We start from the raw sequence: 27,549 nt of genomic DNA on the forward strand, positions 1-27,549 counted from the left end.
AAAGCATTCGACCGCGTGGTCTGGGATTTTCTGTGGGGGATTCAGGCAGGTAGAGGCTTTGGGCGTAAAATTATGAGAGCTATTAAAGCAATGTATAAAGATCCGGTAGCTCGGGTTTTAGTAATGGGAGAGGGCTCTGAGAAGATAGTAATTAAAAGGGGGACGCGTCAAGGATGCCCCTGCTCCCCGATTCTTTTCTCATTATACATTGATCCCCTGATTCAGAAGATCTTGGGTTGCCCACAGATTAGCCCAGTGGTGCTCAACGCCTATGCAAGTAAACTGCTAGCCTATGCCGACGATCTGGCAGTAATAACCACCGATCCCATGGAGGCGATGCCTATTCTGGCCCAACTGGCGAAGGACTTTGGCAACCGATCAGGGTACCTATTGAATGAAGGGAAAACCCAAATAATATGTACTAAAAACATTATTAAGACGGATGCCAGATATGTCAATTCAGCTGTATATCTGGGGGTGAGAGTTAACGCCACAGTTGATAAGATTATCGCATATAATTATCTGCCACTTATTAAAACAATTGAAGCAGACCTGAAAAGAATAGACGTGTTACATCGCTCTTTAATAGGGAGGGTAAACGTCTTAAAAATGACAATGTTCCCCAAAATTCTGTACCTGATTCGGGCTATACCACTTCTGTTAGAGGACAGAGTAATTAAAAATCTGGAATCAATTTTTATAAGGTTCCTTTGGCAATATGGCAAGGTCAGGCGATCCACTACTTTTATGTCTCTTCCATTGGATAGGGGTGGGTTGGCCATGCCGAATCTCAGGTTATATCATTGGACATGCCTTTTGACACAAATGACCATACTTTTTCAATCAGATTTAAGTCCGGATAATCAGTATCCCCCCTCCATTTTTGAGCTTTTATTGGGGAGAAAGGCTATCGGTCTATTGATGTGCGAAGTAGATCGTAGGTATTATAAGAGGGCTCGGTATAAGATCCTTGAAGGGGCTTGGGGGACCTGGAAGGCGGCCCAAAAGTTTTTGAATATTCCAAAGATGATTGAAAACCTTCATCTATGGAATTCTAGCCTTTTTCCACATTTTGGCATGGATAGGAATTGTTTGTTTTGGAAGGAGCATGGGGTGATGAATTTGGGGGACATTATAGAAGGAAATGATATCCTAGGATTTGAAGCAATTCAGCAGAAGTTTGACTTGCCCCCCAGCCACTGGTTTTTGTACGGTCAGATTGTACGAATGTTGTTGGCTTTTAGACCAAGGATATCTCTGTCAACAGATAATCCAATGATTGAGTACTTAGTAGAAGGGGGCAAAAAGATAAAAAATAGTTTATAATCATCTGCTGTTGGGTTTACTAGACGATCTAGAAAAATCCGAAACAGAACTGGCACTAAAGCTGGGAGACCCAGACGTCGATCTGGATCTAGCCCTCCTTTTAAATAAGAAATTATTTTGGTTCTCAAATTTGAGGGCACAACATTATAAAACTCTGTTTAACCTTTATCATACCCCTGCGAAGTTGTTTGTTTGGGGGGTCAGGGAGGAGGATAGGTGCCCTAGGTGCAATGTTGGCCCCGCAGATCTACTACATATATTCTACCAGTGCGATAAACTTGTCCCAATCCGTAGGGAGATTATGAAATTTTGGGAGGGGCTGCTAGATTATAAAATCAATCTATCCCCTACCCTGATGTTATTAGGTACGGATGTAAGTAAGTAAGTAAGTTTTTTTTATTTGCACAATTAGTTAAAATCATTGCAAAGTGCACTCACGGAAATGACCGTTGCATAGTGAAAAGAAGAGAAGGTACACAGATCAATTGCGAACACAGAGGAATTGGAAATTAAAGGACAGATGATAATGTCACTGGGGGGGGAACAGACGCAGACTAGGTCAGAAGACAAAGTTGGGGGAATTAATTTCTGAGATAAACTTAACAAAACGTGCCGCCAACTGCGGGGAGTCGCCCCTCATGCAAGCGTCTAATGCTTCTTGGCAAGTCCTGATGTTAAGAAGCAGCCAAATTGGACGCAGCCAGAAGTTTCTTTGAGCCCTGAGTTTTCGGCATATGCATAGGATATGGATAAGGTTTTCGTCGTCCAGCTTGCAAAAGCGACACTGCGATGATACTTCTTTCTTGTATCCTTGGCCAAACTTGTAGGCCATCAGCGGAATTAGGCCGAATCGAAGTCGCATTAGTTGAAGTTTTGTGTGGACTTTCGTAGAAGATGCAAGGTAGGACGGAAGAGTTTTTGGGGCGTATAATTTGGAGACCCAAGGACCATGGGAGAGCTGGGCGACACGTTGCTCATCAGAGTCGCTTGATAGAATTTTAGCTTGTTTGGTTAGGAGTTTTGTTTTCACGTCGATAGGGACGGGAGATAACCATATGTCCTTTGCTTTGAGGGATTCAAGGTATGATGACAGATATTTACTCCAGGAGGTTTTGTGGTTACTGAAGACTGACCATAAACAGCTCTTTAAGGTGTAAGGGCTAGCATGCTTAGTCTTTAGGCAATAGCTGATGTAGCGTGCGCTCATTATCCATCTCTGGGAGGACAATAAGAATTCTTTCCGGATTTGGGCGTGAGCAGTTGAAGTTGGCAGTCGGAAGACCCTGCGATAGCACGACGATTGAGCTCTGTCCAACCAATTATTCATTTTGTCTTTAAATGATATTGCACCGAAGGAGATTGTGGGAGAAATTTTGCTGAGATCAGTTTTATTAATGGTACTAGGTCCTGGGAGTGCAGAGCGCTTTTCGTTCTTATAAAAGCCCCTTCCAGGGAGCGAGCAACAGCCTGCATTTCAGTTATATGTGCAGAGGCTCTCCCTTTGTGATCGATCCACACCCCCAGATACTTATAGGCGGAAACAGTTTCCAGTCTCTTCCCTTCGACGAGCCACGTGATTTTTTTAGTTTTTCCGGAAGATATTGTCATTGCTTTGGTTTTTGACACATTTATCTCGAGCATATTGGTGGTACAATACTGGGCAAGGGAATCGAACAGTCTTTGAAGACCCACCTGGGTTTGATCTAGCAGGATGGTGTCATCAGCATATTGGAGAGTTTGGATCTTTCTTAACTCTATTCCTGGAGGGAAAGCACGGATGCGTGACAGCCATTCTGGGAGATCCGCGAGGTACAGGTTGAATAGCATTGGAGCAAGGGTGCACCCTTGTTTTAAACCTCTGGTAGAATAGATTTTGTTTGAGGTCGACCAGCTTGATGTAACTCGCACTTTTACCCATGTGTCAGTGTGTAGGGCGATTAATGCTTTCAACAACGACTGTGGAATGCCCCATCTTGCAAGTTTTTGCCATAATTTTGGCCGACTTACGCTGTCGAATGCTTTGCGAAAGTCAATAAACCCCAGATGAAGAGCCTTTCCTTTTGATGCTAGGGTGGATTCCATCAGATGGGCAATACATATCAGGTTGTCCTCGATGTGGCACCCTCTTTGGAAACAAGTTTGGGTGAAGGGGACCAAGTTGTTGTTTTCCGCCCATTCGGTGAGTGCTGTTAATAGGATGCTAGCATATGCCTTCCCCTCCACGTCTAAAAGGGCTATCATCCGATAGTTATCGGGGTTGGAACGCAAGCCTTTTTTGTGGAAGGGAACGAGGAGCGATCCATGCCAAGACCCTGGGATGGGGCCACCCAAAATCGCGGCCTCGTAGAGGGGGGTCAAAATCTGAGCCCATTTTCTGGCGAAGGCTTTGAAAACTTGGGTCGGGATGCCGTTCGGACCAGGGGCGCCGCCCGAGCGCATTTTCTTTATTATTCTGGTTATATCGTCCGTTAGTGTATTAATGAGGACTGTTGTTCCGTCCTGATTAGTTAGTTGATCAAAGATGGCCGGGCTATTAGCACTCTGACCATCTGGTGCGGAATAAAGCGCTTTGACCTAGGACTCCCACTCCGCAGGGGAGATGTTAGTTGCGGTAGGAGGTTTAGTTGTTTGAGTAGCCTTATTGACCCAGTTCCAGAATTTCCTTTGATCTTTAGACTTTATAATCTCAAAGGCTGTTGCCCAATGCTGTTCTTCTTCCAATTTCTTTTGATTAAAGCGAGCCTTCCTGTAAGCTTTTCGTGCAGCGTTTATGTCCTCCTTCAGAAGGTTGTGATCACTTTCATTGTAGACAGTTGTTCGTTGGAGCTTATTTAACTTACTCTTGGCAGTGGTTGTGAGTTGTTGTTGCGCTAACAGAGTTGTCGAGGTCGGGATGTCCTTTGAACTGATGTTTAAAGGTGTTGAGGTGAAGTGGTCTCTTAAGTTGGTCAGTATAGATTCCCAGGTAGGGGCAGTCACGTGGCTAATATCAGCCAGGAGCCCTCTAGTCATAAGCTTGTCTACTTCCGCTTCGATTGCGTCCTGGTTGCTTTCAGACCATCGGAGTTTCTTCACACTCTGTAGGCTAGAAGCCGCCCCTATCGGGTTTATGGTTGGACGTTGAGGGGGGCCCAAGGCAATGCTGCATGTTAGAATGGCGTGGTCACTATCTGGAGAGGGCGTTACCAGGAATTGGCGTACCAGGTGGAAGGCCGTTAGTGATATCCATACATAGTCTAGGGTGGCCATTCGGAAGAAGGATGAATGTGAGTATGCCGCCGGTCGATCAGTGGCGATCCTTCCATTGAGAGTGCGCAGACCAAGATGACTCAGTTTTGTTGCCAATTGTATTCCTTTCACATCCTTTCGGTGGTACTGGAATTTTGTCTCCGGGATTGCCCACATTGCGTTGAGAGATGTTATTTGAGAGGATCGGGCTGGGTCGGTTTCCATTAGGTTTACATTAAAGTCGCCCATTATCAGCCACAGGTCGGTGGGGTACAAAGTTTCGAGATTGTACATTATTGGGAGTATAGTAGTCAGAGTGAGCTCTCGCCTTGCTTTTGTTGGGTGTAAATAAACACATCCAAGGCTCATTTTTTGTTTTGGTTTCCCCCTTTGCTTGGCTCTTATTCTCGATGCTAATGAAGACGTGATCGCCACCTCCCCTGTACAGGGTTTCTATCTTTGTAGTCAGAGAGTTCTTCACTGCTATCAGCACTCCCCCAGACGCGTGGCCGCCTACCTTGGACGGGATGGCGATAGATTCTATTATCGTAAAGTCTTCCCAGATGGTGTTTTCCAGGGCCCAGGTCTCTTGTAGGGCAAAGATTTCATAAGTTTTCAGCATTCCTGAGGTTAATCGCTCCGCCTTTTCCTTTGTTAGGCCCCGGATGTTCCAACAGCAGATGTTTAAATGATGGGCTATCTCGTGGATTGGTTTGTGGCTGTGCGCGGAAGCCGGCGCTTTACCCTAACACCTGGGAGAGCCAGGACCAGTCTTCCGATTTGTGCGGTTTTAGTATGCATGTACGTGGGCCACCTGCTGTGGAGGCAAATACTTGCAGGGGGTGCTTGATCCATAAAGCTGTGTTTGGCTCCTGTTGGAGTCCCCGGAGCATTGTCGATGGCTCGGTTGGATATTTGTCCTGTTTATGATCTGGTCTGGTGGTAGCAGTCCTTTCCACGACAGAGAGGTTTTTGAGGAACATCGAGTAATTGGTAGGGGTGTAAGCTTTGGCCTGGATGCCCCATTCGGACAGTTGTTTTTTGCTCTTCATCAGCGTTTCCCCCCGTTCCGGATTGGAGAAGGTTACTAGTGTAGGCTCATTTCTTTGTCCAGGCGCGGGGTCTATGAAGGCCACCGTCTCAATGTCCGTGGTGTTCACATTTTCTAAGCCCGGTAGATTCTGACATAGCCTTAGGATGTTACCTCTGTTTAAAATGTCCCATTGACCCTGAGACTCTTACTCGGGGTAGAGCAGTATTTTACTGTGCTGTTGTTGTCCAGGTCAAGGGTCATGGTCCAATTTAACCGGGTTGATGCTAGGTCCAGCAAGGTCATTACCCAGGGACTCAGAGTTGGCGTGGGTGCTTGGTTTAATCGTTAGTGGGCAGACTGTTTTTGAGTGGTCTCCGTGCGTTGGAGGTTTTTGATGGAAGGGCGCCATCCAGACAGTGGTGTCTGTGTTTGTGTTTGCTTTGGGCTGTTTTCCTTCCTCTTCTGTTCGTGTCAGTTGGATGCCTCCCTCCAGTGTTCTTGCTTTTGGGCTCTGAATCTTGGGGATCGATTTGTGTGTGGGAACAAAAGGCTGTTATCGGAAGGGTTAGCGAGATCGTGATTTTGCTTTGGGCAGTTGCCCGGAGGCTTGCGATACACTGGTGGCTGCATGTAGTTCGGCATAGTTTCCAGGGATTCTGTGTTTGGGGGTGCTGGTTTTTCAACCTTATTGGTCAGATCGGTGGGCTGCCTGCTTACATTTTTGCCAAGCCATTGTGTTAGTACATTCCCCTTTCTATTTGCTTTATTTAATTTCTTCAGCTTCTTCTTGTTCTTTCTGGACAAATGAGTGCCTGCTTTTGAATCGTTGTCGTTCTTAGTGGCTGGCCTATGGGGGCTTAGTGAGGTAAGGAGGGACACTGTGGTATTGGGTTGCGTGGTTGCTTTTGGAGCGCTCGATGTTTGTAAAAAGGAGTTACCGACTGGGTCCGAAGACGCGGACAGAAATTGCTCAGGGGGGATATTGGGTATTGGTTTGAGCGAAGAATGGTCCAATTTTGAACTGATGTGGATCGTGTTTGGGCAGAGTAGGCTGTTAGAGCGTGGTTCTGATGGTCTGCAGGTTTCCGAGGTTCGCAGGTGGATAGGCGGGGTATCATGATTCTTTATTCTGAATTTGGCTTGCAGCCTCAGGTCTTCTATTAATGTTGACATTATGTCAGGAAGTGCTTCAAGTTTGTTCAGTAGAGGCTCGCAAATACATCCACTTTGGGCATGGTTTAGATATGCAGTTGCGATTGTAGTTGGTTCCAAGTTTAGATTCGCGTCGCGGGCAGGATTTTGGGCCACGTTATTTTGAACTCTTCATATTAGCGAATTTAGTTGGTCAAGTTTTGAGTCAATTCCCATTATGGAGTCAGCCACCAATTGTAGGATGGCTAGCTGGGTGTCAAGTTTATCGGCGTTCATCTGAGCAGCACAAGTCATAGAGCTCCAGGCTCTGTTGGTGACGGCCAAGAGAGCTTCAATTTTAAGCATTCCAGTGTCAAGTTGAGGGGCTCCTTGCCCGAGATCCTTTGCGAGTGAGTTTTTTACAGTGGAATAATTATGAGCCAAGGATAGGTTGATCGATGCATTGATATGTTCTTTTGGGAAATGATTGCTTGGGCTTAAAATAAGACTAAGATCTTTGGTGCTGGTATTGTGACTGCTGCTAGTTATTGACATCCCTTTTGGTGGGCTTACTTTGAGACCCTCCTCGGGCGAGCCATTAATTCTGGAGCAAACGAAGTCTGGTGCCCCTCTAAGAAAAGGGGTGGATGTTTGTGACCGGGGATCGAAACTGTGTTTGTGGGGGGAATCGTGAAGCGAGCCCCACGATGAGTTTGTCGCCTTTTTGTGCGCTGAGTCAGATTTCATTGGCGAGAGTTTTAGAGCTTTGGGTCGATGCGTGGTACGGATGATAAGCTGAAGCTGGGAAAGGATGTAGAAGCCTTAGTTTTTATCTCTGTGGCGGTACTTCGGATGCTTATTTCTGCTGGATGGAAAGATACCTCCGCTCCATCCTTTCAAATGTGGCTCGCCAGATTACTAGGAATGCATAATATAGAGTCTTATTTATATGAACAAAAGGGCAAAAAAACTCGGGAAATGGGCAGAAGTATATGGGCACCACTTAAAAAGTGGAGGGATTCAAGACTTTAACGGAATGTTTTATCTATGAATGCCGAATTTTAGAGCTGTCCGTATGCTACATATGCTTTTATCGTCTGTTCAGGGTTTTAAATATTTATGTCTTACTCATTAACATTTCTGATTATGTATGATGATATCTGTCTTTTTATAAGGAATAATGAATTTGTATTTTTCGCTTTTTATTGCACCAGAAAATCTCAATAAATAAAATACAAAAAAATAAAAAAAGGAGGGGGAAGGGAAAAACGTTGAATTTTTGAGGTCATTACAGCTAAAACTTATCTTTCAGGGAGGGGAAACGTATGTGACTGAAATACAAATGTGACAGATTATACAAAACAAATAGGCAAATTGGAGGGAGTCTACATCCTTGGAAGGGTGAGAGCAGTTTAGAAGCATAGTTTGAAGGCAGATGGACAGGAAGCGGTGAAGAGAAGATTTAAAAGTAGGATGTGGTTTACAGGTGTACAACCTTGTTGTTAGGGAAAGGGGTAAGGCACAAAATACAGTAGAATCTGGGAGTTTGATTCCCCATGTTATGCATCTATAAGACTTTACCATGGAAATTAAAAAAAAAAACTATTGAAAACTAAGTTGTGGAAGAAACTTCATTAAACCATCTTTTAATGGTTCAGAAAGCAAGTGATACTAGCTAAGAGTTATGCCACAGTACTACATACTATCAAGTCAAACCAAAGTATCTACCAACAGGCAGCTGTTTGCCTGCAGTTGTGAGCTTTCAGAATCTACATAGAAGAACTATGATGTGAGCTGTGGTGTAAATTTGAATTTAATCCTGCACACAAAAAAGAATACAAAAATCTTTGTGAAAATGTCATGCTTGTTGAAAGGTTGAGACATAGTCCACATAATTTCCTCAGATGCACTCGCGTGTTATTAGACAGTCTAAATCAAAATACAGCTTGTAGGTCCTTCTACATTCAATAAGATGGTTTAGGTGCATACAGCTAAGTGTCCTGACACATCTTCTTATTAGTTAACACTTTTCCAGATAAACCTGTGCACTCGCAGTGTTAAAGATTGCAGGAATTGCTGTTAGCATGAGCTAAAAGCCATTTTGTACCTGGCAGTCATTTTAGTTAACCACGGGCTCGCCATGTGCTTTCTCCCTCTTTCAAAGCCTTGCACATGCTCAGAAAAGCCTAGCTTGCAGAATGCACCTGCCCCTAGTGTAGAACTGTCAGGTTATTCTTACTGATATAAGTAGAAATGTCATCCCTCCCACTTTGTTGAGCAAGCAAATTTTGTATACCCATATTAGTCAAATAGAATTCTTGTATGTGCCAGGACCTCCCCTTGGTTTTATGCTGACTATGTAACAAATGCATATATAAGGCCCCTGATCCCTGTACTCCTTAGACTGTCTCCTACAGTGGCCTGAGGGTACTGTATGACACAGTCTCCCTCATGTGAGGTTAATGCAGTGTTTTATATTGCAGCTTCCATGCCAATCTCTTCTTTGTTGGTTTAAAGGACCAGGTGTATCAGTGAACCCCTTAAAAGGGTTGTATTTCTTCAGCAGTATAGCTCAATAACATTTATCATAAATCATATTACTGGTTTTGTAGTCCCATTCTCGATATTTACTAACCTAATGCTTTGCTATTTTCTTTTGAACAATTTACTTCTATTCAGGATTATTTTTCAAATTAAATGTCTTCCCTTCATTTAAACAAAAGCTTTTCATGTGAAACTTCTTGTTTTGTGTCCACCCTCCATAGATTTTAAGACTCAATGCACTTGATGTCCCTCTGCTCAAATCTATTGTTTCAAACAGTTTTTTAAATTTGTTTCAAGAAGTTAAGAAAATATGACTTGCTGTTCTTGAACACTGGTCAATCCTTAAAGTATGCTCATGGTATACTTGTGGCAAGATAGCGCAGTTATAATCAGGTTTTTTTCATCTCAAGTGTGCATGCTTTTAATTTTTCGACAATCCAAGTTTTAAAATAATCTAATTTTTATAATTGAAATCTTATGCATCCACTGAATTTAAAGAAAACATTTCATATGTACTTTGTCGTTTGAATCTTTTGGGTATATAGTTGTTGAGGCAATTCATACAACAGTATTCCTTGTGTATTATCTTATCCATGTCTCTTCATCCATTTGCTTTTCTACTACTTCTAGAATCTGGAACATTATTTGGTAAAGATTATGTTTTTCTCAAAAACAATATACAGCAACTGGTGATTTATTGTTAGAAATTCTTACATTACTTTTATTTCCTGCGAACCATATTTTGGCTTTGCCTTGATGTTTCCCCATGTATTCAATAATCATGGAGGGACATCTGATCAGATATATTACATTATCTATGTCACGTGTGGCACACCCATATGTTTTTTGATTAAGACAAATGTTAAACTTGAGGACACTTGATGATGTTTTGCAGTGTATACAATTTAAACTGGGGTACATTCCTTTTTGTGTTTTGTGTTATTTCTAATATTGGGATGGAAGAGAAACACTTTCAGTGCGACATAAAGAGGTGTGATGGATCACTTGCACCTGCTTCATTGCGCCTTTTCTCCACAAAAATACGACCTTCATTGGTGGGAGGCATCTCCTCGTGACTCTGGGATTTCTACTACTAGCCTTGGTCAGTACTGGACTAAGGGACGTATTACTAGGTATGTACAGGGGTAGTAAGAGCAATATAAATGCATTTACAATACAATGCAATACTGAAGGCTCAGGGGAATTTTTCTTTGTACTGCTTAAGTTTTGATGTAGAAGTACATTCTCTCCATGTGGGCTGTGAGTTGACAGTTTTTCTTCCCTTTTTTACCAGGACAAGCAGACAGGGCCTTTTCAGTCCTATTCGGCTTTTTGATGACATAATGACTGTGCTTCCATCATGTCTTTTGAGGTACAAAATGGGGGGTTTCTGGTGAGGCATATGCTCTCACATAGCATTAAGTTGAAGAAAGATTCATGACTACCAGCAAGTCCTGTTCTCCTTTCATCTGTGCACTCTCTTGACAAAACGTGTACTGTGTGGAAAGTGTCCAATAGTGTTTTGCACCTCCCTAGCGTGGTCTAGGGAGACGTTGGGGATCCAGGGCCATCATGTCCACTATTCAGTCCTGTCAAGTTACTGCACTGTGCGGCTGAGGCTGCTGAGACTTGTCAATCCGACCTGTGTTTTGGTCCCAATGGCAGAGACAGATGGTGCCTGCAGCCCATCTCAGCCAGTCCTAAGCTCTTTTGCCTGCTGCCATCTGGGGTGGGAATGAGGGACGCCGCCACGGTCGCACAAAGGCATAGAAGAACTGATTTCAGCCTGGGGACTGGCAGGGTGAGTGTGGATGGGGTGAAGAAGTGTGGGGGGGCACGTCAAGCACCTGGGCCCACCTTTGTACTGAGCCTGACTAAGGGGCCTGGGACAAACTTCACATACCATGGTGTTTGCTTGCCCGCATAATTGCTGCATCTCGGTGAGGACAGCGGATACGTCTTTGCTGATTTAAGAACTTAATCCTATGACAATCGGACTCTCAGTGGGTCTGTTGGGACTTCCTTAGAGGAGCTAGCAGAAGCACAGGTAGTTCTGGATGGAGACTCACAAGTAGGAGTCTATTTACTTCATCAAGTTCTCACAATTCTTTATTCGAGTGGATGGGTTCACTGGTGTGGAATGTTCACTGGATTGTGGTCTCACACCTTTCAAACATCACAAAGGTATATGAACCTTGGGCTAATGGAATACATGAAAAAGTCTCAGATATACTGAATCTTTTTGGCTGCATTCCAGACCATCATTACTTTGCCCACTGTGCCACAGCGAGAGCAACCATGTGCAAATCAGTCTTGGTCCTGTTCCAGAATGAACAGTCTAACCTTAACTACCAGGCCATGTCCCCGGAGTTACAGCCTTGGGCCTCAATGAGGTGCAGTTTAAGACGTGGGGCACAGAAATTTTGAGATCCAACTAATGTATCAGGCCACACTCATTGCTTTTAGGGTGCTAGAGTAAGACAACAAAATGTGATTGGTAGAATGCTTGCAAAAGTCCCAGTTACTGGTATTTGCCACATTTCAGCACGAAAGCAGGCTGCCTCAAACAGCATTTTGTTAGGCCTCTTGGTCTGAGCCCAACCACTTGAATGCTATCTTTCAATGCTATTTGCCATCACTTTTCTATTGTCTTCATGCAGATTTGAGGCTCAAATTCTTAAAGAGCCAGATGCTTCTCCAAACCTCTAAACTGCAGTGCTTCCAAGCTACTCACTGTAAGATATCCAATTTGCTTAATTTCATCAACTACACCGACCCCAGCTTGCAACTAGAGTAAATTTTTTTTAACTGAGCGACCAGTAACTTATATGTATCATCATCTGGCTGTTAACATCTAGCTACAGTGTGGAATAATCTAACCTGACTCCTATCGGTTTAAGAACAGCAGAACCTTAATACTAGGTTGCATTACACAGCATTTGTAAAGTCCATATTTTGCCTTTTAGATGGCATCTTGGCCTGGTTAAACTCATCTAGGGTGCGCAAACGGACAGAGAGATAGAGTAAGATAGAAAAGTTTTTGTCACGTTTCGCTTCTGATCCAGCCCTGCTGCTATCAGCTCCAACAATGCCTGCCCTGGTGCATAAATGCTGATCTTTTTACCAAACCACACCCCAGTGTAAAGGAAGTATGGAAGGTTCATGGAGAGGCAGAGGTATTCGATGGAAAAAGCAAAGGTTAAAGTGATGTTATAGTTAGATCAAAATGTCATTTGACGTAATGTTTTAAACTAAAAAAAACACAGAAATGTACCATTCTAGTCAACTGAAGTATAACTCATGCCCCGCCATGCACAGTGTTGTTATCAATTATGTCATTGATGTAATTTCTGATGTTGCATTGATGTTAAATCTGATGTCCTAGAACATGCCATGAGCGATGCAAAATAAAGAGCGGGTGCAGCCATTATACCAAAGGTAAAGAAATAGATTTTTTTTTCTATTTCTTTACTTGTGGTATAATCGCGGCACCTGCGCTCAACTCATAGCTGCCAAGGTTTTACAGTGCCATGTGTGACATTTTCATAATTTCTGTGTAATTTTGAGTGACATTTCAACTTTTTGGAGTGACACTTTCTCGTGAGCAAAAATCAAGCAATGACGACAATGGTAACACAAATATCAGAAATTACACCCCTTTGAAAATGGAGAAACGCTAAGTTAACTGCTGCAAAGCTTAAGAATAATTGTTAGACGGCTTTTATTTATCAGACTAGCCAAAATTGCACAAAAAAGATAAAGCAGTCTGGAAGAAGTGTATAATTTAATTATAATCAGCCGAGTGCCTCGCAGACTCCCTCGACTGCCGCTGGTTTTCCGTCGGCAGCTAAAATAAAGCTGGAGTCTCACACCTCAGACTGGACTATTGGCATGTTTAAGGTAGCACAGACCTTTTCAAATCGTAATTTATCTGTCTAAAAAATCAAAATTGCTTCAAGCCTCTCTAGTTGTGACCTAAATGAGGGCCTCCCACTCTCAGCTTTCCAATGCAGCCACCCCCCCGCTGCTGGCCCTGGGACAGCCCCTGTCCAACACCTAGGCCTGGCCTGATAGCTCGACTGTCCCACAATGGTACCTTCCTATTTATGGGGCCGAGTCACCCAACTGCGCGCCTGACTGTCCCAGCCCCGCCGGACACACACACAGATCAGGACACCAAGGTCTTGGAGCAGAGCGGCACTAGAGTTAGTATGGTCCGTGCGCTGCCTGCCCCAGCCCGGACCGTGCGCAACTTCTTGTGCTTCTCTCGAGGCCGCCATGTATAGAGAGGAACAGCGAGCCCTGGTACAAGGGGGCAAGACTGCTGTTGCTGCTTCCAATGCAGGCAGCTACTCTGTCTCACCAGGGAGCCAATGACCGGGACGATTGGAGTAACTTAGCTGGGGAAGAAATAGTGTATCACTGGGAGCCCCAGAACCAGAGCAGCTGTGTCACTAAACTTTAAGGGGCTCACCTGCAAATTACATGGAGGAGCCTCCTTGACTTCTGCACCCCCTGCAAAAGTGCTAGTACCTTAAGGGGTTTGTCGCAGATCGTTGAGCCGCCACATAGCTCAGAGGGCTCTTCTGAGTTGTAAATTCCAACTGCGAAAAATAAACAAAAATCAGCCGATTCTCCGATAACAGTGCTCCACTGCTGTCAGTCTTACTCGGGGCAGAACATATAGACGCCAGCTCAGCTACGGTTCCCACTGTGCTGGCTGCAAACGTGGCCCCGCCCGGGATCTAGTTAGACTGTGTTGATTGGCTACATTAAGCTCTGGCTGAAACTCAGGGCCAGATGTAGGAGCCCTAATACCGGTTGGTAACGGCCGAATTCGGCCGCTACCGACCGGTAATAGGGTTTTCTGATGTAGGGGGCCTATATTTTACCGATTCTGTAAATTTACCGAATCGGTATATTTACCGATTCGGTAAATCCATATGTAGCAGACACTCCTAAGAGTGCCACAGGCCCTTAAGAGTCGGTATTTTACCACCCAATCCTATTGGGTCGTAAAATACCGAATTCAGGTGTGCATGCACATCTGTGCATGCACACCTGTGCAATGTGACACACAGACATGCCCTTAGGGCATGTATGTGTGCCACATGTCACACATGCCTGTACTTGGGGTGCTAGAGGGTGTCAAAGTGACACCCCCTGCACCCTTGCAGGATTCGGTATTTACCGATTCGGTAAATACTGAATCGGTATTGCCCATTGATTCCTATGGGCTTCAAGGCCCATAGGAATCAATGGGCAATACCGAATCGGTATTTACCGATTCGGTAAATACCGAATGTTACAGATTCGGTAATTCAAAATAAAAAATTACCTATAATAATCCACATTTGTAAAGCGCACAATCACCCGTTAGGGTCTCTAGGCGCTGGGGGCCGTCGGGAAGATTAAGCAAGCTATTGCCCAGAGTCACATGGTGCTGGGCTAACCTGCCGCCAGAGCCGGGGATCGAACCGTGATCCCCAGATTCCAGCGTCAGTCACCCTGGCCGCGGCGCCACACCTATTCCTTAATCTAAGGCGCCATACCTCTTCCTTAATCTTACCTACATCTCCCTCCTTCTAATTTACCGATTCATAAATACCGAATCGGTAAAATTCGGTATTTATGAGTCGGTAAATTAGAGTTACCTACATCTAGCCCTCAGTCTCCATGAGGATGACGTCATTAATTTTGCCGAGCCTTGCGGTATTTGAAACAATGTAGCCATCCCTGGTCACTAGTGCGAGGTGCCTGTGCCAGCCCCCAAGCATGCCACACCACAACACACGCGGCCTTCTAATACCAAATAGTTTGTGGTACTTAAGCAGTGCTCCGGCTGCTTGAAAGCTGAAGAGGCGCAATAATGCGTGACAATACATTTCAGTGCGGTGATGCGGACCACCACACTGAAATGCGTTAGTCTAACGCATGATGCGTGATGCTTGGCAGGGCTGAACATCGCTGCTGAGGGTGTCACGCGCCTGACGTGCAATTGGAATATATGCTCGGGCCTCAAACCAAAATAGCAAAAACATTGCAGGGTCCGCACCACTCGACTAGATTTGAACCTGTGGCCGTCATGTGCTCACCCTTTGTGCTTCCTCCCCACTTCTCTCCGTGATGTGTCTCTTGCTCATGGTCAAGGGGTGATGATGGAAAATAAGCTCCGGACTTAAAAAGGAAGTGCCATTGCCTACCACCAACAAAAATTATGCACCTAACCTTTCAAATAAAGGCATACATAACTAATCAAAAGAAGCTCAGTTGAACTCTCACACGTAGCGTCTTATAGATTTAGAATTTGCATAATAAAATACTGATAAATAACTTTTACGTTGGTTCCAATACGCAAATCCTAAATTTACATGATTATAGTTGAAATTAGGGTGTATAGAAATGTGAATATTAGTATATTTTAGCTAGGCCACATTCATGTGCAAAAAACAATTTTGGATTATGTCATTAATTGCTGCTCTTCCCTCTATAACATCCGTTTTAGGATAACCTCATTCCTCACTCTTCATCTCTACTTCTCATCCCTGTTTCTCATCCATAATCACTACTTCTCACCCATCACCCCTAATTCTTATCCCTATTCCTGATCCATCATTCCTACTTCTCATCCATTATCCCTACTTCTCAACCCTTACTTCACTGATCATACCTGCTTCTAACACCCTTACTTCTCATACCTACTTCTCCCCCATCACCTCTACTTCTCATCCATCTTCTTTAATTCTCAATCCTTATCCCTCAGTCATACTAACACACTTTCAATGTTGTGAAACACCACATCACACTGATTGGTTGGCAACATACAATCAGAGTTAAGAGAGAGGTCTGCATTCTATTGGTCCAGCCCCTGGAAAAAAAAGCTCTGCATGTTAATGAAATACTCTTTTTTAAATTCTGAAGAAACTTGATCACCTTTTTACACTTTGTTGCAAGATGTCTTTAAAAATGTAGGTGTTCCTATAGTTATGCAGTGCAAAACAACCTAGTTGCATACTTACTTCCTTTAATTTCAATTAACCTTTGAATAAATGCTTGCCTATTTAAGTTCTTTTTAATGCTAGTGCTGAATCGAGAAAACAGCAGCTCAATGCTGCTGTTGACTAAGGGGCCTTATGTAAAGATCAGGATCGTACTTTGAGTATCACTAATATAGATGATGTTTTAATCATCATCAAACATAAGATGATTTTAAAAGGTTTGTTTCACCTTTGCCTCTACTGGCCTCTTATGTCATCTTGACCTCCCTTTACCTCTGCTAACCGTATAATCCTCAAGACACTCTCATATCCCTTTACCTTTACCCACCCTTGAGCCCTCTGGTCACTTTCACCTCCTTTTACCTCCACTCACCCCTCAAGTCACCCTCACTTCACTTAACCTCTACCCACCCTATAACCTTCATGTCACCCTTCTTTCCTTTTGCATCTTCCCACCTGCCCCTGAACCCTCAAGTAACCGTCACCTCCCTTTACCTCTGTTCACCCTGAATCATAAATTCAGCCTTGCCTCCTTTTACTTCTACCCATTGCTGAACCCTAAATCCAGCCTTTCCTCCCTTTATACCTGAACCCAACATTTGAACTCTACAATCATCCTTACCTACCCCTGAACCCTCAAGTCACACTCACCTCCCGTTATCTCTACCGACTCCTGAACCCTCGAATCACCATCACCTCCCTTTACCGCTACTCAGCCTAAGCTCTCAAGTTACCTTCACCTCCCTTTTCCTTTACCAACCCCGGAGCCCTCAAGCCACCCTCACCTCCCTTTAACACTACCCACCGCTGAACCATCAAGTCACCCTCACCTCCCTTTACCTCTACCCACCTCAAACCCTACAATCACCCTTTCTTCCCTTTACCATAGAGACAGCGCAGTCGCTGATGCTTGCAAGACATTGTTTACTTACAGGAGTTTGAGCCCACCCATTGATTGCCACTCATCTCCTTCCCCTGTTGGTCACCGAATGCTGGCTTTGCTTCCACTCCATGTATTTGTCCCTACCCTAATGCATGACCTAAGAAGTACTACTTACCTTTCCCAGTGTCCTTCCACTGCTTGCTGCTTTCAAGGGTAATTTTTTAGGTCTCGCCTCGCCTTGGCGAGATCTATTGTTATTGATTTATTTGCCGAAGGGGGACATGACATGTGCACTGTTGTATATTATTTACTTATCATACTCTATGGTTTTATTCTCTATGCTCCTTCTTGTGTTCTACATTCTAGATGGCTCTGACTCAACTAGAACCTTGTGAGAGTCAGTTTGTGCCTGGCCAGCTAGCGTTAGGGTTACTGCTACTTGTACTGCATTAAACTACAGCTTTACCTTTACTGTAGTGTTATTATCCTTATTTACAACATTTGTTGGCGACGGATTTGGCCGGCCAGGAGTGAAGAGAAGACTTCTATCGTTTTTGGAGTTTATTTTGACCACTTATGGAGAGTGTGTCTTCTAAAAGCAGCCTACAAGCAGCAGATCCCTATCGCTGTGGACCCACCGCACGGAAGAGTCTCCCAGCGTGCTTCGAGCTGGAGGAAGGATTTCGCTCCTGAGCAACATCGTGTAGAAATACTTGAAGGCCCGTGACTCACCCAACGGTCTGTGAGTAGTTTGCCATCTTTAAATTGATCCCGCATTCTGTGCGCGACGTTCCCTGCGAGGCGCTGCAACCCGCTTCCTAGCAACGCTCACTAGGACAATGCCAATAAAGCAGTGAGGTCATGCGCTAGCGTGACGTGACGCTTTGTGTTCCAGGCCTCGGACTTTTGTGTTCCAAGCCTCGTTTTCAGATCGCGGCCATTTTGGGATGCTATTTGAAGCTCATTTCACACGCTTCTCATCACAACTCGAGGGGAATCGGGAATTTGTGTTTTTTATTAAGAATCCTTTCTGAGACTGTAATCCGTGTACATTTCAAGGTACGTGACTGCATATTCTGTGGGCATAACTACTGTGTTTTCATTGAAGGATAGTAAAAAAAAAAACTTATCTTTTGGATCATAATAGGAACAGTTTAACTATTTTCTGAGGAACTTTTACAAGTGCGTTTCACCATCTTCAATTTCTTGTATTGAGTGAAATTTTTTTTTCCAACCAGAAATGGCGCAACAGATAGTTCCTGTCAATGTAATTTTACCTCCACCTTTCTTGAGTGATGTTGATAACCCACAAATACAATGGGAGGATTGGTTTATCATTTTTGACAATTACCTTGAAGCTTTAGATGGGCAGGAGTTTTCCGCAAAGCGCAAGAAAGCAATTCTTCTGAGTAACCTTGGCAAGGAAGGGCAGAGGGTTTTTCCGTTTTTACCTATAGCTCTACAAGCTAATGGGCAACCCATGCCGGATGAGTACAAAGAGGCTATCGCAAGGCTGGAAGTCAGATTCGCAAAGGAAGAGAATCTTGTAATGAGTCGTTAAATTTTACACGCAGCGTCAAAGGGAGGCTGAGTCTATAGACGAGTTTGTAGCGCGTCTTAGGGAGCTGTCCATCAAGTGTAAATTTGGGGCTATGAGCGATGAACTCATTAGAGACCAACTCATTGTGCAGTGTTCGAACAAAAGAATTCAAGAAAGACTCTGGGCAGCGAAGAATCCCTCTTTAAAAACAGCTATTGAGCTAGCAAAGGTTATTGAGGAATCGGAGAATTGTATGAAAGTTATAGATTCTCACAAAAAGAACATCATACAACAGGATGTTTCGGAGGTCTCGGACAAGAAGGCATATCCAGAGACTGAGCAATATGAGGAAGAGTCTATTGCAGTCGTTAAGAATAAAAATGAATCCTTTCAGAGAAGGAATGTTCAAAGTAACAAACAATGCTCAAGATGTGGGAGCTTTAGCCATTCTTCTGATGCAAGGTTTTGCTTTGCTGCAAACAAAGAGTGCCTCAAATGTGACCTTGTTGGACACTTCTCTAAGATGTGTAGGTCTAAAATTAAGCAGAGTGTAACTGTCGTTGAGGATTATATACGTGAAGATTTTAAACAAAGAGATAAACTTCTTGTTGTCAACGATGTGGGTGTCGTAGGCGAAGAGAGACGTCAAAATAGACCCAAGGCTCTCTTCTATATCGACAAACGGGAAGTGTTCTTGATGGTGGGCACTGGATCCAGATATACGAGAATACCACAGGATTTGTTCAAGGGCTTATGGCAAGAAAAGGAACTTGCTCATAGTGATATTTCTCCTACTGGGTTTCAGGGAGAAAAAATTGACATCATTGGTTACTTTGACTCTGATATTGTTTTTCGAAAAAGGTCTACTTTTGGTAGAGTGTATGTCTCCGTGGATGGCCCACCCATCTTGGGTCGGGTACATCAATATGATCTTTATATTATCATCAATCCTAGGGCAAAGAATCAGATAATGGTGATAGAGGATGAGAGTGTGGACAGCATTCTCCAAGAGTTCAAGCCTGTTTTCTCAAATGAGCTGGGGGAATTGAAAGGGTATTCTCGTCTTATCAGATTAAAAAAAAATAGTATTCCTGTCCAGCACAAAGTAAGGAGAATTCCCTTGTCTATTAGAGGTGAGGTGAAATCTCTGATAGATGACATGTTGCAGAGTGGTGTGATCGAGCCGGTTGAAGCCTCTGCGTGGGTTTCTCCGGTAGTCATTTCGAAAAAATCTGACGGAAAATTGAGGTTCTGTGTTGACCTTAGGTCTTTAAATAAATGTGTAATTGCAGACACTTTCCCTTTACCTAATATAGGTGAGATGGTTTCCACTCTTCAGGGGGCTATGTTTTTCTCCAAGCTCGACCTGAAGAGTGCATACCATCAGGTCAGATTGCACGAAACCTCAAAACAACTCACTGCTTTTGTGACCACTGAGGGGATATTTCAGTTCACACGGCTTCCGTTTGGATTAATTTCGGCGGCTAGTGTGTTTTTAAGAATGGTAAGTGAGATCTTTAAAGGTTTACACAATGTTGTTTTCTTCCAATACAACATCTTGCTTTTTGGTGTCACCATAGCTGCTCATAACAGAGTACTCAGAGATGTTTTGCAGAGGATTTTGGATACTGGTCTCATTTTACGTGAAGACAAGTGTTCCTTTCTTGTGCAGACTATTGAATATCTGGGTCATGAGATTTCGGTTGATGGTGTCAAGCCGAAGAAAGATCTTTTGGAAGCCATACGTCTTGCTCAAAGTCCTAATGATAAAGACCAATTGCGCTCCTTTATGGGGTTGATTGAGTATTACTCAAAATTTGTTGAGAAGTTTTCAGAAAAAAACATACCTTTGAGAGAGCTGTTAAAGAAAGGCTGCAAATTTGTTTGGAGTGTTGAACATGATAGTTGCTTCAATGACATGAAAAAAGATATTTGTAATGCAAAGATTCTTGCACCTTTTGACACCACTAAAACTTCTATTCTGATGGTTGATGCTAGCGCCTCTGGGATAGGCGCTGTTCTTTTACAAAAGCACAAAGGTGGTGATCGTCCCATAGCGTTTGCCTCACGCACTCTTTCTCCGTCCGAGAAAAATTATTCTGTTATTGAGAAAGAGGCTTTGGCGGCGGCTTGGGGTACGCATTACTTTCGTACATACTTGTGGGGTACAAAATTTAGTTTGAAGACTGATCACAAACCACTAGTTCGTATATTCTCTCCTGGTGGTACCATTTCTTCTTCCCCTAGACTTTCTAGATTGGCTGCAAAGCTACAGGAGTACCATTTTGAAATTTCTCATTTGCAGGGTTGGAAGAATTTTCAGGCAGATTGTTTGTCCAGGCTTTCTGTTACCTCGGAGGACACGGGTAAGCTTGGTTTTACTTTGGAAGATTTTGACAGTAATATTGCCTGGATTGATGATATTGTTTCTTTGGGTCTAAGGATGAATGGGTTGCTGCAATGAGAGATGATGTTGTTTTGAGTGAGGTCATTCAATTGATGAACTTTGGTTCAAGGCGAGAGTCGTGTGTCAGTGTCAGTGTTAGGCCATTTTTAAAGATAATTGACGAATTTTCGTTGTGTTGTGACAACATTTTATTGCGTGGTGAGAAATGTGTTCCACCCACTGGTTTAAGGCAAAAGTTGATAGCCTTGGCACATGAAGGTCACTTGGGCCATACTTTGACACAACAAAGGTTGAAAGTTAATTTCTGGTGGCCTGGTTTAGACTCTCAGGTTTGCTCCTGGATTGATTCTTGCTCTTATTGCAAAGAAAGTGAGAAAAGATTGAAAATTGCTGTTGGCTCTAACATTGGGAAGTTGCCTGATCCTGGATCACCTTGGCACACTTTGTGTATTGACTTTATTGGTCCTATGGGTGAGTTGCCATTGTCTCAGCGTTTTGCTTTAGTTTCAATTGATTTGTTTAGCAATTGGTTATCTGTGGAGTTTTTGAGTGACATCACCACTGACACAACTATTAGACATTTGAGGTCTTTGTTTCAACAAGAAGGTTTCCCAAGTGTTATAATTACAGACAATGGAACACAGTTGGTGTCTCATTCCATGTGTTCGTTCTTAGGCAGCTCTGGTATTACGCATCATAGGACCTCCCTATATAACCCTCAAGGAAATGGTTTGTGTGAGCGTTTAAACAGACTTGTAAAGGGTACTATTCAGATGCCACTTACACAAGGTGTTCCTGTTAATGACTTGGTGCAAGAAATGGTATATGCATATCGTACTACTTGTCATGGGTTGAAGGATGAGTCTCCTTTTGAAATCATGCGAGGCAGAGTTCCCAAAACTAAGTTAACACCCGTTTGGTTAAAAAAACTTTTGGCTAACGAGGAGCAGCCTTCTGTTTCTTCAAGCCCACAGTTTCATTCTTCTAAAATTGAAAAAGGTGATCTTGTGAAGGTGAAACCTGGCAGGATTATGGGTGGTTTATCAAAATTTAGAGGTCCTTTCATGGTTAAAAGTGTTTTCCCACAATATCTCATTTTGTCCAACGGTGAGAAATGGTATCTACGGAGGGTGGCTTTATATCAGAAGAAAGATAGTAGCAAGGGTTTTTCTTCTAACGTTTCTTTTGGAGAAAGTGTTTGCAGTAACAGGAATAGTGGTTATATGTTTTCTTCTTCTGAAGATTCTACTACTCCCCATTCCTTTCCTGTTCCCAGACGGAGTGATGGAGGTGGTGATGCTTAGGACTCTGAATGCAGCAGTAGCGTTCCCAACACTACTTCCAATCATTCAATTTCTGGTTCTACCTCCAATTCTGGTGTGGTCAGGAATTCAAGGTATCGTAGACCACCTTTGTATTTGAATGATTTTTGTTGTGATTAATTTGCTATTTTTCTTTTCTGTTATTTATAGTTGTTTTCTGTTTTCTTTTCTGTATTATGAGGGGAGATGTGTTGTATATTATTTACTTATCAAACTCTATGGTTTTATTCTCTATGCTCCTTCTTGTGTTCTACATTCTAGATGGCTCTGACTCAACTAGAACCTTGTGAGAGTCAGTTTGTGCCTGGGCAGCTAGCGTTAGGGTTACTGCTACTTTTACTGCATTAAACTACAGCTTTACCTTTACTGTAGTGTTATTATCCTTATTTACAACATGCACGCGTACATAAAACAGGAGATGTGCGCGCGTACGGCTGACGGCGTTAGCACAACTCTTGCTCGCTCACTCCCTCTCTCCCTCCCTGTCTGTGCGTACGGAGGACAGGAGATGTGCACGCGTACGGGTCGCAAAGCGCCGTGCCTGCCTGCGATGGATGGGAGAACTCCTGCCACATATAATGAGTAAAATCACTTCAAGATAACCACAATTAAGCTTTAAATCCAGTCACGTCTTTTAAGGCGCGCTTTCTCTACACTCGAAGTGGACATGCAGCAGGGCTCCGGCGCAGTACATGCGTTCTGTAGAGTAGTGTTGGCTTGTTAGCACATTGTAGTGCCTCTGTGCCGAAGTCTCCTAATTCAGTGTTTCACTATGATTTGCTTATAACCAGGCAGAATGGTAGCACACTTTTATTCTAAGTATCGTAAATATTGCTGTCACGGAGAGCGCCTTTATTTGTAGTGTCTACCTCAGACTGGAAATGTTGAAATCTGTATGTGATGCCACGTGTGATTGTAGCCATATGCATAACATCTCACTCGGTTTTTAATATCTCCCACGGCGGGAATTGCAGTTTGTTCGTGGTACCGCAGTACAATACTTTACAGCCTGCTTTTGATTTTTCGGGCATAGAATGTTAGTTTGCATGCGTCGCCCCCCCCCTCCTGCAAGGCAAAATAATCTCTATTCTCAACCCCGGTGTACCCGAACAGCTCAGTTGCCCTCACAACCAGGACACTCCCCTTCCCAGGTGTCCCCAGCTCAGGAGCTGCCGCTAACCCTGGCGCCCCTACCCTCGCTCTGACAGGTTACACTGTGTGCCTGGATTGCGAGGAGCAGAGTGCGGCTACGGCTCGAAACTGGGATTATTGAGGGCTCAGTCTGACAAGGATCTGAGGCTAGGACAACATCATAGGTATGTATGTTAATGGCATTTCGTTCGTGCCAACTCGCCAGCATTTGGCGAATGCAATGATGTGACAAAATAATGGGGCTTCCTGTAAAATGTGAGACTGTGATTAGAGGTACTTGAGTCTCCTATATCTACCCAAAGTCACCCTACCACCATACACCCACCCCAACCCCTCCCCAGACACACAATCATTCCAGCTCCCATGCCAAAGTCACCCTGCCACCATGCACCCACCCCAACCCCTCCCCAGACCCCAAAACCCCCCCAGACCTCCTGTGCCAAAGTCACCCTGCCGCCATGCACCACCCCAACCCCTCCCCAGACACCCAACCACCCGCAGCTCCTGTGCCAGTCACCCTGCCACTATGCACCCACCCCCACCCCAACCCCTCCCCAGACACCCAGACACCTGCAGCTCCTGTGCCAGTCACCCTGCCACCATGCACCCAACCCAACCCCTCCCCAGACACCTGCAACTCCTGTGCCAGTCACCCTGCCACCATGCACCCAACGCAACCCCTCCCCAGACACCAAAGCACCTGCACCTCCTGTGCCAGTCACCCTGCCACCATGCACCCACCCCGACCCCTCCCCAGACACCCAACCACCCGCAGCTCCTGTGCCAGTCACCCTGCCAACATGCACCCACCCCAACCCCTCCACAGACACCCAATCACCCGCAGCTCATGTGCCAGTCACCCTGCCACCATGCACCCACCCCAACCTCTCCACAGACACCCAACCACCTGCAGCTCCTGTGCCAGTCACGCTGCCACCATGCACCCACCCAACCCCTTGCTCCCTTTTGTTCTCCTGAGCTCCCTGTGAGCTCCGCTCCCTTCTGTTTTAACTGGGACGTCATTTGCACCCCTTTTTCTTGCACATAAAAGGCCCAGGGGGTGGGGGGAGCTCTTTATTAAAAACAATATCTGTTACAAAAATTACTGTCTGTGGAAAAGATGTACCTCATTGGTACCAGTTTAGTACTTACATTTAACAATCAGCAGCTGTACAGTAACGGATTGAACATGGAGAGACCATTCCAGTGCCCAGCACCATCTGTCAGGCTTTTTTGTTAACTTTCGTTTGAGCTACGATGTGTTTGTTGTGATCTGAGATTCTGCAGTAGGTTGTGGATTTCGTGTCTTGTTTGTAAAATATATAGTGCTGTTTAAAATGTTGGGGCTCCGGCAGCATATAATTCCATTGTTGTTCCTTTTTTCCCCGAACGGCATACTTCTCGTCTCCCCTCCCTCATAACCTATTTTCCCATGTTCTGGTTCTCCAGCGCCGCGAGGTCATACAAGTGGCAATAGCGCTATGCAGATATCATCACTCCACTACATACAAAAACACAAATAAAAAACATTGCCATTTTTAACAGCAACAGCTCTAGCTTTCACAAATGCGCGACCTGTTGCATTGCAAATGCTTGTTTTTTCATCCGTCGTTACTGCTTGCCTAGTCCGACCCCCGCCCCCCACCCCCCACTCACCTGTTGTTGATCCTAAAAGATTCAGTCAGCAAAAGAGGAGATCTCACAGGTACAGTTATTTCAGTGTTACAGGCTTCATAAAGCAGCACTCATAATGTCAAAAAAACGTTATCAATACAGGTGATAACATGTTTCCACCAAAGTCATGAATTCTCTAGAGATGGGTGAAGATACAACTTAGCCTGTAAAGTCAGTAGCCTTAGCCTGTGGCATAGGCAGAATAGTTTCCACACTACATCAGAAGAGAAATTATACCAAATGGCCCACTGAAAGTCCAGATTTGCTGACGCACAATGCGCACTGAACGGGACATCTTATGATACGAAATGGTGTAGCAGTCAGCACCCATTTGTAAAGGCTATAATGTTAAGGAAGATATTGAGAAGCAGCCATGGGCAGGCCTTGTAGGGGTGGTGCTGCCAAGGGACACCTCATGTGGCCTGGCGCAGAAGAGGGACATTGGCAAATAATTCTGGAATTTGGCAGGGGCTCAAAGCAGTAGCCGTGACAAGGCTGAAAGTGGCACTAGTCCATGTACTGTCCCTGGTAGCCCCTTGTGACATTGGTAACGGTTTCTCGCAGTTGCAAAAGCACACTAACTCTGATTAGCTGAGCATAAGGTACACCTGGTGGTATAACTTCTATGTCTAACTTTCAAGAACCGTATGCGCGTCCTATAATACATTACAACAAATGCATGCCATGATCCCCCACGTCAATGGATGGAGCTTAAAATATCAGTTGCCCAAAAAGTTTGTGAGCAACTGAATTTGAGCTGCAGATTTCTGTAGCACCTGACGGGCCAACGAAAGCCATGGTTTACCCCATTTGTGTAATCCACCCAGAAGCCAATTATAAGTGACTGTAGAATGCCTCTCCTCAAAAGTGAGGCTTCACTTTATGGTACGGTCATTTAACTTCTACATCTGTCAATGTTGGGACAGTTCATAAACAATGGGAGACAGCATCCAGTGCATTGCACAAATCAGAAAAGGGGATGAGATCAAAGGCTAATCTTGGTACCATTTTTTTACGGCTGTGATTCTGCATCTGGTGGATGAAACTGACTGAGACTCTTGCTAGTGATATGTTTAGGCATTTGATGGGCATGTAACACAATGTGGTGGATGGACTGTGACGGTTGTTACTTTGCCAGTGTGCCCTGTCCACTGGTCATGGCTATTGAAGAAACTGCTTCATGAAACATCAGTGTAGTAAACATTACAGGGTCTTCCTCTTCTAAACCGTTATGTTTGATTTCAGTGGGAGGTATTGTCATCCAAGTGGCCGCGGATTCGGGGTCTCCTTACACAATTGTCTCACAAGATGTTTGGAGGAACCAATTCGTGGACAAAATAGGTCCTTGGTTAGAAACCAATGACGTTTCTGCTGAGGTTACAACAATCAGCTTTGACTCTTGTTGCACATACGGCACCATTCACTCTAAAACATACGACTCTATAAATTGTAAAACGTATTGGTGGGCACCACCCAAGAACAGAAAAGTAACAAACAAATCGATGATACATAATACAACTGTGAGACCCAATAACAATGACACCCAATAAACATACAATAAAATCCAAGAAACCCATTATTTAAAAAAAAAAAACGACTCATAAAAAAAGCTATTAAAAGTTATGAGACCACACATCGAAATTAAATCATAATATTCTAAGTAGAGAGTGAGGAACTGTTGATAAATCGGAAATGTAGTGAACATAACAAAAATCTTGTGCTTTACAAATCCACTAACTGTAGACCCAAGAGATCGCCTTTGCAACATAAACAAGTGTTAAGCCCTCGTCAACAACAGCCTTCATGACAGGCTCACTAAAACCCCTGCCGGACCTCACCCGTCACCCCTGTCTCCAGTACTTGCAGGGAGGGGCTGGTTATCCCGGGTGCCGAGCGCTCCTCGTGGTCTGCGGCTGCTGGCGGCCTCGCAGTGCTCCTGCCCCTCCCCTGCCCCTCCCTCCGCGCTGTTTGTAAACACCTTCCACGTGCGCACTGCTTCTCCTCTTATTCACGAACAGCTTTACGCCATTTTTGTGGGAGATTCGTACCTTTATTTTAGACGAGCCTCGTGCCGCAGTGGACTAACGAAAATATTGCGTATGAGGCGGCCATCTTGAAGTGAAAAGGTTTGCGTGCGACAGTGACTCGACCTTCTTAAAACAGTATTGAGCGAGGAATTTGAGAGTGACAGTGTTTTTGTCAGATTATTTTTGCTGTGTTTTACTTTATGGTTGCAAATAAAACTACATTTTTATTGTTTGCACTACAAATACGCGAAGTTTCCATTGGGAATTTAAATTCATAACAGAAA

General features: G+C 44.2%; 1 protein-coding gene across 1 annotated transcript in view; it reads right to left on the reverse strand.

Moving 5' to 3' along the window:
- FAM13A (family with sequence similarity 13 member A) overlaps positions 1-27,202 on the reverse strand; it is a 906,414-nt gene extending 879,212 nt beyond the window's left edge. Inside the window, exon 1 of the mRNA XM_078676111.1 lies at positions 27,077-27,202. The gene's annotated coding sequence lies outside the window, so the exon portion shown is untranslated. The remainder of the gene's footprint in view (positions 1-27,076) is intronic.
- Positions 27,203-27,549: the final 347 nt, after the last annotated feature.

Source organism: Lissotriton helveticus, chromosome 2_1, assembly GCF_964261635.1.
Source record: "Lissotriton helveticus chromosome 2_1, aLisHel1.1, whole genome shotgun sequence".
In the NCBI taxonomy this organism is placed as follows: Eukaryota; Metazoa; Chordata; class Amphibia; order Caudata; family Salamandridae; genus Lissotriton; species Lissotriton helveticus.